Source organism: Marmota marmota, unplaced genomic scaffold (genome assembly GCF_001458135.2).
Source record: "Marmota marmota marmota unplaced genomic scaffold, marMar, whole genome shotgun sequence".
NCBI lineage: Eukaryota > Metazoa > Chordata > Mammalia > Rodentia > Sciuridae > Marmota > Marmota marmota.
In genome coordinates, this window is record NW_025999869.1 from 810,222 (window position 1) to 826,395 (window position 16,174).

At 42.2% G+C, this 16,174-nt stretch overlaps 1 pseudogene; it reads left to right on the forward strand.

Moving 5' to 3' along the window:
* Positions 1-14,516: 14,516 nt before the first annotated feature.
* On the forward strand, positions 14,517-16,145 carry LOC107147953 (annotated as a pseudogene).
* Positions 16,146-16,174: the final 29 nt, after the last annotated feature.

The following is a 16,174-nucleotide window of genomic DNA, read 5'->3' on the forward strand; positions in this document are numbered from 1 at the left end:
AGCTTCTATGTTTATATTTATTTTCAGAATGCAAAACATACTCATGTGTATGCATGTGTGTTACTTGTACATACATGTAAAGTTGTAAAGGTTTCATGTATATGTGTGTACAGTGTAATAATTGGGGTCTACTGAAGTTCACTTAAAATTCCTGACTCTCAGTTATGTCATTTTTAAGATGTGCGTGAGGAATATCCGTTTAGTGGGATTAAATCTGACAGCATAGCGGAAGGCTCCTGACACATACCAGCAGCCAGCCCATGAGAATGGTCCACAGAAACCCATGCCTCTGCCCTTCCTTTCTTGTAGGACACAGTGCAGATTCTAGGCTCCATTCCCCTACTTGGTGAGAAGCCCTCATTGGAGTTTCTCCCCTGCTCCCCTCCTGTGTGCAGGTCATCGCTGCTGGGATGGAGACTGCATGATCTGAGGGGAACATAAGAAAAGCAAAGCAAGCGAAAACCCTGTGACACGGGCTTCTGGAAAGGAACTTACAGCTATTTCAATGGAGAAATATTAAAGGGGACATACTATCTCGATTTGATTTACTTTACATGAGAAAAAAAGGCCTCACATTATTGAAAACAAATGAATAATGGTTAAGGCTGCTTCTATGTGATTTGCAGGCTCTGTTTTATTAACATAACATTATATGATAGGTATTGTAATGTTAACAGACTGAAAAATGGGTAATGAAATAGTTGCTGGGTTGGCTTTTTTGACACAATAAAAGATATCCAATTTATGTGTCATTTATTATGTCTTCCCTTCTCCTTTTAAAAAATTTTAAATCAGGATAATTTGGGCCATCTCATGGTAGGTGAGTCATTGACAGTCCTATATAAAATAAAAGTGACAGAAATTATTGTACTCTTATTTGATATCAAATAGTATGTTTTTACTTGCTAATAACTAAGTTATTTAAACCTCATGATACATGATGATGTTATCAATATAATTGGCTTGTTTCATGTTGACTTGAAATGATATTTAAAGAATAATTTACTTTTCTCAATTTTTTTACAAATTATCAAATTTCATACCATAATTAAATATCATTTTCTTCATAAATACTAATAATTCTACCTAAATTATTTTAAAATACATTTATTATCCAACTTTGGAAGAAATGAAGTTATTTAATAAAAGTTTTGGCTTTTATATTAAGGTAAGGATATATATATATATATATATATATATATATACACATTTCAACCATTTTTAAGTGCATAATTTTGTGCTATTAAGAGCGTTCACATTGATGTACAATTGTTACCACCGTGCATCTTCAGAGGTTTTTAATCTGTCTAAACTAAAACTCATGAAAAACTGTATCCCTTTCCCTTAGTCCCAGGCAACCACCACTCCAATTCCTATTGCTGTTAATTTGATTCCTCTGGCTATTTCATGACTGGCTTCTTATTCAAAGTATAATCTCTTTACTGTTCATTGTTATTGTAGTCTATATTTACTTTTTATAATCCCAGTTAGTTTATCATTGTGTATATGTGTCACATTTTGTTTCTTATTCACCTGAGGATGGACATGGCACTCAGATAACTGCTTTAGCATTTTTTTTTTGCAGTGGGGGGTTCTTTGTGTGCACCCCAGTGGAACAAATGTTGGATCATTTATTAATTCAGGGATAAATTTTTTGAGGAATCACTGCTTTGCTTTCTACAGGCATCACTATTTCAAATTGCCACAAAACCTAGCAAAACTTCAAATTCTACACATACTTGTTCAAATGCATTTTGTCATTTTTTAAAAATTTTTTTTAGTTGTAGATGGACACAATACCTTTATTTTGTTTATTTATGTTGTTTTTTAATATGGTGCTGAGGATCAAACCCATTGCCTCACACATGTTAGATGAGCGCTCTACCATTAAGCCACAACCACAGCCCCTTGTCATTTTTTAATGAAACTTTTCCTAGTAGATATGAAAGGGTTTCTCATTGTGGTTTTGCTCTCCATCTCCCTGATGAGTACAGGTGCGGGGCATGTTTTAATGTGTTTGTTATCCATTTGGATATCCTCTTTGGAGATTCGGTCTTCAAGTTGTTTGCTCATTTCCTAGTTACTCTTTTTCATTCAGCTGTAGGTCTCTTTAATATTCTGGATATTATTTCTAATCAGATGTGTGATTGTGAGAATCTTTCCCTCCTTTATAGGTGCTGCCTTTTCACTTTCTTCATAGAGTCCGATGATGCAAAAAAGGTTTTAATTTTGATAAAATCAAACTGTTTTTGTGTGTTATTTGTACTTTTTGTGTCATATTCAGAAAATCATTGCCAAACACTTTATTAGGAAGATTTCTTTTTTTACTCTTTCATTGATATGCTTCCCTTCTATGTGATTCCCACACCCTTTGTACCATTCCATGACTCAGTGCTCAGCACCCTGTGCTGGTAACCTGGCTCCTGGCCACATTATCCCCTGCAGAGTGCAAAACTTCCTCCAAGTCTCAAGTGCTGCGTCCCTCCTGGTGGCTCAGGGAAGGGTGGACTCCATCCCTCCAAGTTTTAATACTAGTTTTCTCTCAGATGTTTTAGGATCTTGCTCCAAAGGAGTATTTCTCATGAAAACACTTTCAATAACATTTCTCATGTGTTTTGTGATATTTTTATGCTGTTCTCCTACAATAGCACAGATATTTGTTTTTTCTCAGATTTTTTTTCCTTTTGCACTATGAAATCTATCATTTTGTTATACATATTTCTATGAATGCCCATAAGCATCCATTAGTTCCTCATTATTTTTTTTTCTACTTTTTTTAATGTTATTTATTTCATGCTATTGCTTCTGCCTTTATTTTCCTTTTGTTAGATTTTACAATTTGTCCTTTAAAATTTTATTTCATGTTTTTTCCAATTATTGTGATTTGTTTTCCAATAGAGTTTTACTCTTCATCTCTTAAAGAGACTTTTTTTTTTTTATTTATTGGCATCTAATTCTTCTCCAGAGTTGTCAAATTAGCTGTAAAATGATCATTCTCCCAATCACTTCCACCCTAGGGAATACACTTGTATGAGGGCTGTGTGAGGTCAAGAGCATCATTTTTTGTGTGTGTGTGTGTGTGTGTGTGTGTGCGCGCACACATGCATGTACATGTGTGTGCACACATGAGCACATGCGTGAATCTTAACATTTCACGATGTGAGCTTTCCTTAAGTCTGGTGGACTTTGGCTCTAGTGTAATATATGTCTAAAAATCGCAGACATTTTGGTGGTACTTCTCAAAATTGCCCAATGATCGATCAACTTCACCAAGACCAGAACCCCCTATACTCCTCTGATCTGAATATTCTAAGGATGACATCTCCTCCTTCTACTTAGGCAAATGACAGTTCTTCTGTTCAAATTCCTTTTTTTTTTTTTTTGAAGGGTTTACAAAGCTATGAGTTTGGTGCATAAGCATCACAGAAGCACAGAGAAATAACACAAATGCTGTTTGTAAAGAGCTTGGGCACAGCGGGGAAGCTGCAGCGAACATGGGCATAGATATCAGATATGGGAATGACGTTCTACAGCACTGAAGACCCAAAGGAGACTGAGTGGAGGTGTACAGTGTAAATCCAGAGTATGAATTTCTGTTACTTTGTATATGAGTTCTTGGCAATAGAAATTCAGTATGGATTTCAGAACAGAAAAAAAAAAGTGATATTCCCTGACTTAAAATAAAATGCTGTACCTGGGAGTGTTATGTAAGTACCACTCAAGAAGGAGCAACCATATTTTCTTACAGTGAATAATAAAGTACTGAAGTTTTGGAATTAAATCTTAAAAAATAAATATGGAAGAAATAAATCATTCTGTGAGGATTTTAAAGCATTTTTTAATATGGACCTCTACTGGATGCATTTACATGAATTTTTTATGCCTATATTCTGGGCAAAATATTAGAATATAATAATTTGTAAGTGCATTTATAAGACATTCATATCCTACTGAAGTTGTAACAAATGTTATTGTTCTGTACATTTTTCAAGTTTCCTACAAAACATTTTATCATAATTTGTCTCAGAAGATATTAATCTCTAAGGAAGAACATGAGATTTCTTTTTGACAAATACATAAAAGTGGTTCTTCATTTAAGATGCATTAATTTAATGAATAACACACAGCCTGATTGAACAAAGGAATTTTCCAAATTGACTTAATAATCATTCAACATACTGATTCTTGTGTGTCACTGATCATCCATTATTATGATCAAGTGTGAACGGATTTCATCTTGTTGGGATTTTTGTCATTGTCCAGAATTAGTCTTGTTGGGCACAGTGTCACACACCTGCAATTTCAGTGGCCCAGGAGGCTGAGGGAGGAGGATGACAAACTTAGCCTCATCAACTTAGGCCCTAAGCAACTTGGTGAGACCCTGTGTCAAAATAAAAATTAAAAGGTGTGTATGAGGTGTGTGTGGGGTCTCTCTCATCCATCAAGGAGGTCCACAGAATAGGGTAGAGAAAACTGGCTGTGGAATCACTAATCAAGACCTCCGGAGACCAAGCAGGAAGCAGGTCTGATTTTATTGTATAGTTATCATGTATATATACTCAGGCAGTAGTTAAGCAGATTATAGGCAGCCACCAGTGCAATGGCTGCTAACTGTCCTTGCAATGACCAATCAAGGAGCAAGCCATGAAGCTAGTGCAGAAACTGCAACACATGGCCTCAGGGCTATGCCTATGGGATAAGCTGTCTTTGCTCATGCGCCTAGCACAAGGGGAGTGGCCTGCCACTCAGACACCCTTAACATATGCCATGTATGCACTTGTTCCCACATGTCCCTCATCTGACTGTGCTTCAAGGACTATTGCCAGCATTGCTGTTTTTTGTTTGGTGGCCTTTACATGGTTACATAAGTGTCTCACAACACAAGAAAAAATTATCACTATGATAAACAGTAGGGCCAGGGTAATAGCATTATAAGGATTAGTTACATTGGCTAACAGGTTTTTCCAATGTTCACTCAATCCCTGGAAGAAAGAGGAGGTTGTCAAGATAGACACCTTAGTCTCATTGATTTTGACAATTGCCTTAGAAAGGTTATGCATAGTTATAACATAGTTAGCATCTCAAGTGCCCTTAATATACTGAGAAAAATTGGAGAAGTCTAAGGTTATATTTTCAGATACAGTGTATTGGCTGACACAAATGCTATGGAATTCAGGGTCACAATTGAGCCTTTGCAACATAAACAGAATATCTAGTTGTTCCTGGTGAGGTCTAGTTCTTGCTGATGACTAAAATAGCAGCTCAGGACAGTTTATTTAAGTCATTTTGGATGGCAAAGGCTTCTGCCATGGCAGTAGACACATTGTTCACAGTCTGAGCAGTCTGGATACTCTGAATGAGGGAAGAAGCAGTGACAGTGGCTGTGGCTGCGAAATTTCTCTTATCAAAGAGATAAGCTATGGCAGTGACACACTGATGAGGAGGCTAATTGCACGCCTTGTCTGATGTAGGATCTCATTCAGAAAGTTCTTCATATCCATGCCCTATGGACTCCTCCACTCTCTGGACAGGGTCACTGGAAGCCAGATTGCTGGGGGCACTCTGAGGATAAATATACCTTTAGCTTTCACAGCAGGGGTTAGACAATTTGTGAGCCAGCAGGATGTATTGACTGCACAAGGGATCTCTGTATGAGTGATGTTTATGCCATCAGTATCATTTATTATTGGCATGGCAAAGGGTGGTGTCACACAAGCTTGTGCATAGTGGGTATGGGTATCATTTGGCACGAAGGCAAATCCATGGTCAGGGTCTGGACTCAATATCAACCCATTCATCCAGCCGGCTGCTGCCCATTTGATGGGCCTAGCAGCTAGCAATATTAGTGTGATATCTATCTTGCCATAATGGTTTCCTGCATACCGGTCGGTAACGCCTTGTCCCTGTAGCAGGTACTGCATATGGTTTTGGGGCACATCAATTACTTTCCAGGGAGCTGTGTCTGCCCAGGTGCATAGATGTTTCTCCCCAGAGAAATTTCTCTTATCAAGGAGATAAGCTATGGCAGTGACACATTGATTCCATGGGATGCTATCATTATCTGAAGGGGACTTTCAAAAAGCATTGTTAGGCATGTTGACAGCAACAGTTTCTTGCATTTGCCATGGGGGAGTCTATGGCTATAGGTAGCATTAACTATAACTCTAAGGTCAGTGAGAGACAGCCCAACATATGACTTATTATAGCTGTCTGCAATAGTTTTTCTGGCAAGAGCAAAACATAGGGGACTGTCTGGATTATAGGTTTCACTATTCACTATGGAGAAACAAATGGGCAAAGTAGGTATGGAAATGCTGGCATTCCAGGGTACAATTACCTTCTGGATGGATAACTCAGGATTAATAAGGTTGGAGTTATTAGAGAAGAGCTTAGGTAAAGTCCCTTCCCAATTATCAACAGCTAGAAAGGGTGGTTTAGTGACCAGGGCCCAATTTACTTGGGCCATGATACTGTTGATGGTTACAGCTGAGCATAAGAATAGAAAGAAGACCTGTCCAGAAGAATTAGGACCATGACCCTGGCTTTCTCCAATAACTTGGCCTGGTGTATTAGCCTTTTACATCACCCCATGTGATCTCATGATGTAGTTTTCTCTGGTGTCCTTTTGCTCTTGCATTTTTCCTTCCTCTCTTCTTGGATCGTGGAGCAGGCCATCATGGAGTAGGCATGCCAAGCTGGAATCCAGGTAGGCTTTTCTGGGAAGACAAAAGCAAAACCCCTACCTAACACCAGAAGCAGTGAAGGCTCCAACCACCGATTGGTTAAGGGGTCCTTATACTGCATTAGGGGTAAATGGGACGATCTGATCAAAGGGGCTCAATGCTTGAAGGCAGGTGTACAATCATTGCCCTTCGGCACTGTTAAAAAAGTAAAGAGGATAGTATTAAGAATATCATAGGGAGTCTGTGGGGAGGCGCTGTCTCCCCCCTTTTGTTTTAAAATGGCTGCTTTTAGCTCTTTGTGGGCTCTTTCTACTATGCCTTATCCCTGGAGGTTGTAAGGAATACCAGTGGTATGTTTAACTTGGAACAGAAATCCTTAAATGCCTTACTGATATATGTGTGGCCATTGTCTGTTTTTATTTGATATGATCCTCCCATGGTTGTAAAACAATGTAAGAGGTGAGAACAGATGTGTTTAGATTTTTCTCCTGGGGCTGTTGTTGAGTAGGTGTCTATGTATACATGCACATATTTCAAATGCCCAAAGGATTGCAGACGAGTGATATCCCTTTGCCATAGGGTGTTGGACTTTAGACCTCTAAAATTAACACTTTGTGGTTGTAAAGATCCTATGGGAAAAAAGGGAGCACATTTAATGCACTGTCTAGTAATTAGTTTGCAATTTTCTTTTGTTAATTGAGAGAATAAACAGTTTGTGCAAGCTGTGGGCTAATTGATGGAACTCACTTGCTGTGCAGCTTGATTGCCTGCTTGGGTAAGGAGGCCTCATAAGCTTCATGGGTCAGGTTATAGCCTCCTCATTTAGTTGTGACAAAGGCCAAGGCAACCCAGAATGGGCTCAGATATGCTGAATATAAAGAGGATTAGTCCATTCTTCTAAGAAGGTTTGAACAGATTTTTGGAGCAGGGTAACCATATTGGTATCATTCTTTATGGAAGCAAAAGGCAATCTAGGATAGCCATGGTACAATACTGGTTATCAGCCACAACATTAATAGGGTCAAGGAGTTGTTTCAAGACCAGGTTTATAGCTGATAATTCTAATGCTCTGGGAGACCCAGGGAAATAATTATATCAGAAGGTCCTTTTTACCCCAGCATCAGGGTGGAAATAGATTATGCCAATTTTCCTTGTAGAGCTGGCATCTGTGAACACCAAGGGCGCACCAGGAATAGGTTGGCCCAGTATTACTTTGGTTGCTTTAGAAGCACAAGGGAAATGGTTTGAAGGATTTTTAATGGAGGCATATGACAGTCAAGAAACTCAGTGAAATTAGCCATGGCCACTTGGAAGTTAGGGCTAAGCATCACCTCTAACCTTGTGAGAGGAGTTATGAGCCTATCGGGTTCTTTTCCCAGCGCTTGCAGTAGGACCTTTCTCAACGAAGTGATCATCTGTGAAATGCCTTCTACTTGACTTTGGACTTTTTTTTTTTTTGTGCACTGGAGGAAGAGTGCACCCATGATATGATATTGTCTGGCTCTTGCCAGTGACTTCAGTAGAAAGCCCAGAAGTTAGGCATACTATTGTCCATACATCCTTCTTAGGGTGATAGCATTTTACCTTCATGTTGTTTAGGGATGCATTAACCAATTCCAAAGCTTTAAGGGCTTCTGGGTAAAATTCCAGGGGGAATTTAAATGTGGGTCTCTCTTTAGCAAATCAAATAGGGGCCTCATTTGTTAAGTGATCTTTAAAGAAGGCCTAAGCCAATTCAGATGTCCCAAGATAGTTTGCATTTGGTTCAAAGTAGACTTCTCAGGGAGAGTGATATGAGGAGCCACTTGCATAACCACTCCTGGCAGGATACAATGTCCTAAAAATTTAAAAGGGGATTCTTTTTGGATCTTTTCTGGAGCAATGGTTAATCCCAATTCATTGAGGTTTTCAATCAAAGCTGTGAAAGCCTGTTGCAACATAGCCTCTTTTTTTATGTGCTAAGAGTAGGTCATTCACGTAGTGTAACACAACAAGATTTTTATATTGCTCAAGGCCTCTTGGAGCTTGAACAACAAACAATGACAAACAGCGGGGCTGTTTTTCATGCCTTGTGGTAACACTTTCAACTGAAAACTTTGTGGGGGCACCAAGTCTGGTCTGCGTTTGTGTAAACATTTATACATTTTAATTTTTTATATAATATCTGTATATTTTATATTAATAAATGACAAAATGTGGTATTAAGTGCATGGATTTTATGCATTCATGACATCTAATTTTTTGTCAATGTTTTTGAATATTCAGTCACACGTTTTGTCTTTGAGTTTATCAAATGCTTGCCAGTCTCCAAACATGTTAACAATACATTTACTAAAAAAGGTTTTTGTACAAGTGTACCCTTGTAGTTCAAACCTGTGATATTCAAGGATGAGCTGCATTTGGTATTTTCCTAAATCCTATCAGATATTTCTTTGGGGGTGTTCTTTTGTGCCTCTGAGATTTTGATAGGAGCTCAGAAACTTGTGGTGATGAACCCAGCCTAATTCCATCTTAAGATTGGGGGCCATCTCATCACAAAGTCATGAAAAGTTAATTTCCGTTTTACTATAAATTACTGAGATTTCTAAAGTTGTTTGGAATTCCTGCCCATGCCTTGAACTCACCCATGCCTGACTTTCCCTGACCAGAGAACAACCCTCTCTGAAACCTCAGTGGCGCCTAATAAATTTTGATGTTGGGATCTGAATTTACTCCCTACCTTGAAATACCATGCCATGTAGATCATTAACCTGCTCTCTGCTCTTGTTTTATGTTTACCAGAACCTGTTAGCTGTAAGTTCCCAAGACACCCCCTTTGTAACTTTTTGTGCTGTGTAAACCTTCTCTTCCCTGGGAGCTGGGCTGATCTCTAGCCTGGGGTTGGGAGAGACAGTGGCTGATGACCAGCTCTCTTTGAGTACACAATACAAGCTTGCCTTAATTTGATTTAACATCGGAGTAGGTAGTCTTTTCTTTGTATTGTGGTTCAACAGTGGCTCTGGAAGAAGCAGAGGTTGGAGCTTGGCAGGTGTGCTTTTCCTCTCTGGAATGACAGAGCACCAGGTGTGGATACGGATGAAGATGTCAGGCAAGTTCCCTGGGGCAGACCAGCTCTGCCTCTCTACGTGTGACATTCATTTACACAGGTGCCTCAGTTTCCTTTTCTATAAGTTGGGGATAATAATAATAATCATAGTGGAGCCTCCACACCACTGTTTAGGGCTTAGGTGAGTAAATAAACCTGCTCTGTGCTCCTCTAAGCCTGTCTAGGAGTCCATACTCCAGCATCATCAGGTGCCACTACTGGTGTTGACACCTCTCCTCAGGTGCAGTAGACATGGACAGGACCAGTGGCAGTACCCAGGGCTGCTTCTTCCTCCTGTTATAGGTGACGAGTTCTGCTCCTTCACATGTTGAAGTCTGAACATTAGAGAAGCAGCTGAGGCAAGCATATAAAGCAGGGTTTATTTAAAAAGAGGTCACATAAGACTTCTCCCTCCCAGAGGGAGAAGGGGCCATAGCTGGTATCCTGATATCCCCAGAAGCGAGGTGTTCTGCCCTTTTTATACGTTCTAGGCTTCCTCTGTTCTCCTGCCTCTTCCCCTTATCTTTCTCCTTCCAGTTTAAGTTACTAGGCCCAGGAATGCTGGATGGGAGGGCCAAAGGTGGGACACAGGTGGGCTGAAGGGGGAAGGGCAGGATGGAGCAGCCCAGGACACATTAACAACCTTATAGCTCCCTGTGTGTGGGGGGGACAATTCCTGGGACAGGTTACCTTGGCAACAGGTTGGAGCAGGGGCAGGTTCTTGATAAGGGTGGAAGAAGGGCTCTGAAGGAATTAATATTTCAATCCCTCAGGGGACAGTCTCCAACTTCCCAGACTCAAATTGGCCTCCTTGATCCACTTGACTCAATTTTCCTCTATCTATACTGACTGACTGTCTAATTCTGGCTTCAGTGTCACCCTGTTGTCAGTCAAAACTCAAGAGACAGACTTGGGCTGGTCTTTCTGGAGACTTCTCTGAGACCCCAATAAAACTGGAGTGCAGGAGTGGTACACTGTCCCTCTCCTCTCTGAGTAGACTGACTTTTCCCTATCCCTTCAGTAAACTCATGCATGTTACTCTGAGCAACATGTCTGAAACCTTTCTGACGTGATCATAGAATCAGGGGTTGAAGAGAGACTTTGCTGTGCCTCCATCTCCCTGAAGGCCCCACATCTTCAGGTTGAACCTACAGGTGTAACACCTTCTTCCCCAAACTTGGTCATTGTCCCTGATGTCTGATTTAACATTCTGAATTCATCAAGACTTTCACATGTGACATTGATTTGGGGGGTCATTTAACTCTTGAAGCATGATGATTTTGCAAATGTGTTTTGTTTGTGAGCAACACCTGGTGTTTGATAGTGCTCCCTGTTCATCTCACCTCTGTGCTTGTGAGCAGTTGATGTGACTGGCATCCTTCCCACTGTATCCACTTGGTGCTTAAAAAGTTATGGTGAGAGGACTGGGGATGTGGCTCAAGCGGTAGTGCGCTCGCCTGGTATGCGTGCGGCCCGGGTTCAATCCTCATCACCACATACAAACAAAGATGTTGTGTCCACCAAAACTAAAAAAAATAAATATTAAAAAAAATTCTCTCTCTCTCTCTCTTTAAAAAAAAAAAGTTATGGTGAGAAACTGATGTAACTCCAAAGCTTCTACCTCAAAGCCTATCCAAGGAAGGGGGCGTGACCCTTGTCCTTGGAAAAACTCACAGAGCACTCCTAGGCACATAGCCACCCTGCTGAGATGTTTATCTGCAAATAACAGGAGAGATCTGCCACGCCAGGTGTCCCTGCCTCAGTTAGGCTAGGTGAGGACCCATAGCAACCACCAATCAGCATGAGACAGGGAAAATACCTGGGATGCCAGATGATCCCCCAGTAGTTTATGGTGGTTGATGACATATTGGGAAACCATATAGTTTGGCACGTACAACCCTCGTGGCTTAAACCAATCAGTTCAAAGGAATGCCCCTCTTGTACTAACCAATTACCCCTACCCAACTTGTTCCTGCTAGTGAATGTGCTAATCAATGTTAAGAGTTGTTGTTTGATTTTCCTGCGGTGTGAAATGATTTGGTGTGTGATGTTGTGATGCATAGAGTATCCCCCCCAAAACCTATAAAATCTCACTGAACAAAGGACCAGGACTCACTCCCTGGGACCACCACTGTGTCGGAACGGTTGTGAGTCCAGGCTCAAGCTCTCAATAAAGACTCGGATTCTGCTCCTGGAGGTCTATTGGGGTCCCAGGAATCTGTCATTACAATGGTTACATCATTTATTCAGGAGAAGAGAACCAGGATTTACCCAGGGCCTCCCTGACTCCAATTCCCAAGGTTCCTACTGCACAGCCAACTTTTAAGATAAAAAAAGTCCTCTAGCCTTTGATAGAGATTCTCCCCATTCTCCTCCATTTGCTATGCACACAGATCCCCTGAGAGCTGGGAGGCACACTCTTGATTCAGGGGGTTCTGGGAGGGCTGAGGGTCTACACTTCCCTTATCCCACACATGACACTCATTCCTGGGACTCAGGTCGCATTTTGAGGACCTAGGGGCAGGTCACCTTTGCCCTGAGGGCAGACATCTCTAGGGAAGATCCAAGACTGAAGGGAAATCAAGAAAGGAGAGATGGGCAAGCAAGAAATGAAAGATGACGGAGACCAGACAGACATATACACAAGAGTTTATTTGTCACAGCTGACAAAGACCATCTCTCTATAGAGTAGAGAGAGGAAAAACAGGCTTGGGTTTCGGGACTTTTATGGGGCAGGCTCAGGAATCAGAGCCAGGCAGTCCTAATGCGCACCCTCAGAAATGCCTTCTTGGGCGGGGAAAGAGAAACATTTTCCTTAAAATGGCAGATGTCACTTAAGATGGCCGTCCAGATGCTAAACAAGGACCTTATAGCTTGTTTAGCTTCTGCTGAGTGCCAGGCCCACAGATCTTTCCAGAATTAATGGGGCAGAACTGTTGTGAAGGCCTCAGGTGTATCCTGGCATCTAGAATGGTTATTTCCAAGGAAAAGCTAGAGGATATCCTAGGGGGGCTGGAGATATAGCTCAGTTGGTAGAGTGCTTCCTTGCAGGCACAAAGCCTGGGGTTCAATCCCCAGCACCACGGGAAAAAGAAAAAGAAGATACCCCAGGGAGGTAACCCCTTTCCCTTCACCTCTCCTGAGTTTACTCACAGAGTCTGTTTTCTTGTCACAGTATTGGATGTCAAACCCTCCTGGAGACAAGAGAGGCGGGTCACATCCAAAACAAGACTTATCAGTGATTTCCCAGACACCACAGCCATAAACCTTTGTCTGCAGACAGCTGAAGAATTCAGGAGGCTCCAGGAACAGCCCCGCCACTAGGAATCTTGAAGCAGGTGAAGTTAAGGGAGGGCAATAAATCTCCCTGGGCTCAACTAGAGTCCAGCACCTCTGAGCACCACTGGTGCTACTAGAAGTCACCTATGGTGGCTTCTTCTCATCTCTGAAGCCCCTTCCTCCAGCCCAGGGCATATAATCTTGAAGCTTCCTTCCCTCCTTCTTTCCTCCCTGTCTTCCTTCTCAGCACTGGAGATTGAAGCCGTGGTTGCTCTACCACTGAGCTACACCCCCAGCAGTTTTCATTTTATTTTGAGAAAGGGTCTCACTAAAGTCACCCAGACTGGTTTTGAACTTCCAATCCTCCTTCCTCAGCCTCCTGAGCACGCAGCAAGCCTCAGCACTTGGCTGCTCTCTCCGATTCTTTGGTTTTTCTACCTGCAGAACGTTTTATCTCATCCCCTCTCCCTCTGTGTTTTGCTTCCAGATCAATTTGTCCATCTTTCTGGGTCTGCCTTTTCTCTGTCACATTCTGTGTCTTGAAAATAGATTTTTAAGAAAACCAATTTAGAAACAAATAAAAAGTAAATCCAAGGTGGCAGGTCAACTAAATACCAAGTTGCCCTTATTCTGATTTATTTTTTAAACCTTGAATTGTTTTGTTGTTGCTATGAAAACATAGCTCCCCTTCTTCTCAGGAAGACCATCCTCAGGCTTCATGCTGCTTCTAGCAAGTCCCTTCCAACTGGGTAGCCAGAGTAGTCCTACCGCTGGATCCAAATGCAACTACTGAGGGAGAAGGAACGGTTAGTGAGCAGAGGCTCCTAAATCCTGCCCTAAGTAGACGAGGGATCAAGAGAAGGAGACCGCTGAAGGAAGGTCGCTCTTCCGCTCTGGGGCGCAGGGGAAAAGGATTGTAACCGCTCTATCCCAAAGGAGAGGGAGGCTGATGCCAAGGCAGCAGTGCTGGGTCAGGAGGAGGTGGGAGGGGACCCTTGAACCACCGCACCTCCTGACGGATCAGTAGCAGTCCCGGAACTGCTCAGCCGCAGGGAATCCCAACCTCCACTCCCCCGGGCCGAGAGCTTGGGGTCAGCGTGCAGCAAGCGCAAGCCGCGGTCCCTTCCCCACACGCAGAATAAGAAAAGAAATCCTGCTTCACTGGCCGAAATGGGAAGCCCTGCCAAGTGGGGAAGCCTGCTGTTGGGAGCCGAGAGCCTCAGCCCTTCTGCATGTCAGCTCAGAACCGCTAAGTGAAGAGCAAACAGGAGCCGCGCCCTTCCCGCTGCCCTGCGGATGTCCCCTCGGCCACGGGTCTGGGGCAGGTGTGGCCGCTGCGTACCCTCTGATCCCCGCGCGGGGACGGGCTCGACGCTCTCCACCCGGGCGCCGCCGCTTCCGCCCGCTCCTTGGGGTGGACCGCCTCTCTTGGAGGGAATAGGTGGAAAAAAACCTGTTTTCAAGAGAAAATGACCAGTTTTGAGAGACCTAAGTGGGTATACCTGCAGACACCAGTAAGCTTGAAGAATCTGAAGGAGAAGTGAAATGATTGCAAACGTGTGACAATTTCCCCCAGAAGTGGTTCTGTTCCAGCATCCGCACGGGCAGGAGCGGTTCTGTGTGTACTAGTGAAGGAGAGCTGCCGTGAAGTGCTATGGTCATCAGAAAGCAGGAGATCCACGGCAGTATGAGCCCTCGCTCGGCAGGTGGAGACTCAGGCAGTGTCCCCAAATTGCAGATCTATCGACGGATTTAAAAAAAAAAAATCTTTTTTAAAATAGTGCCACATTAACCTACAAATCCTGCTGTCCCAAATGGTCAGTATAAAGTCCAAAAGTACCTGGAAGTTGAAATTGTTTTGCTTTAAATGGGGGATTGGAGACTCCTGCACTCTTGAGAAGTGGACAGCTTGTAGATAAATCAGACACGGGTGCCTGAGGAACTCCACCATGGGTAGCCAAGACTAGCTAAAGTCGTTTCAGAACTGGCCAGACCATGTCCACGGCCCCAGAGAGCTAGCTGGCCCTAACTACTGCTCTGTTCTGGGGCACAACACTGGAAGTGAGTTGGTGTGAATTCTGATAGGGATTTTACAAATTCAACAAATCCTCCAACAAATCCAGCCGTGGCAGAGAATGAAGCACGGTCTCTTTCTGGGATGTGAGTCAAGGAGCAGCTGCCAAGAGCTGGATTTTTATGCTTCAGTGAAGGCGATGGAGTAAAAGTGCTTCACTGTGGAGGAGGGCTGCTGGTCGCAAACCCATTGAAGACCCTTGGGAACAGCATGCAAACTGGGGGCCAGGGCATAAATGTTTGTTAGAAGAGAAGGGAAAATATATATAAATAATATTCATTTAACCCATTCAATTGATTAATGGTTAAAACGGCTGAAAAAAAAAATACCATCACTAACTGAAAGAATCCATTATACTTACTGCCTTTCAAAATCCTATGGTTAAAGAAGTTATATGTTTGGGATTCAGTTTGAGGACATTAAGAAAGAACTGGACAAAATAATTCAGATATCTGGGAGCAACTATAAATCATCGGAGGTTGGGGTCTGCAGATCTAGTGAGTTCTCAGAACGGCAGAACCCAAGATGGGTCAAATCACACTTCACTGCAGACAGATGAGAACCACAGGGCAGCAAGCTCCCCTGCAAGAGCAGCTTTGCAAAATCCGCATGGATAGAGGCATCTTGTCACTTTGTAATCAATGTGCTGAAGCAGTGGACAATCCTATATGCTACACAACTCCTACCTTTCAAGTAAAACATTTTTGTCTTAATGTAACTCCACGGTGAGCATGTTGTGTTCACACAACCCACTGAATACATAGTGTGAAGTATTCAGCATTGAATGCCATTAGCATTTGCTAAACAAGTAGCAAAAAATGGCAGTGTTTTGATCTGAATTTATGGATTAAAATCTGAATTTATGGATTTTAGGGGTACTAGGTATATTATTTGTCCAATTTTCTATTGTTATCCAATTGAAATCCTAGACTAAGAGCATCCTATTATATCTGATCACAATGTGTATGTGTAGCACAGACTTTTTTTTTTCTTTTAGATAGGCTTGACAGAGCATTTGTTTTGTATGAAAAAGGAGTGAACTATCATCCCATG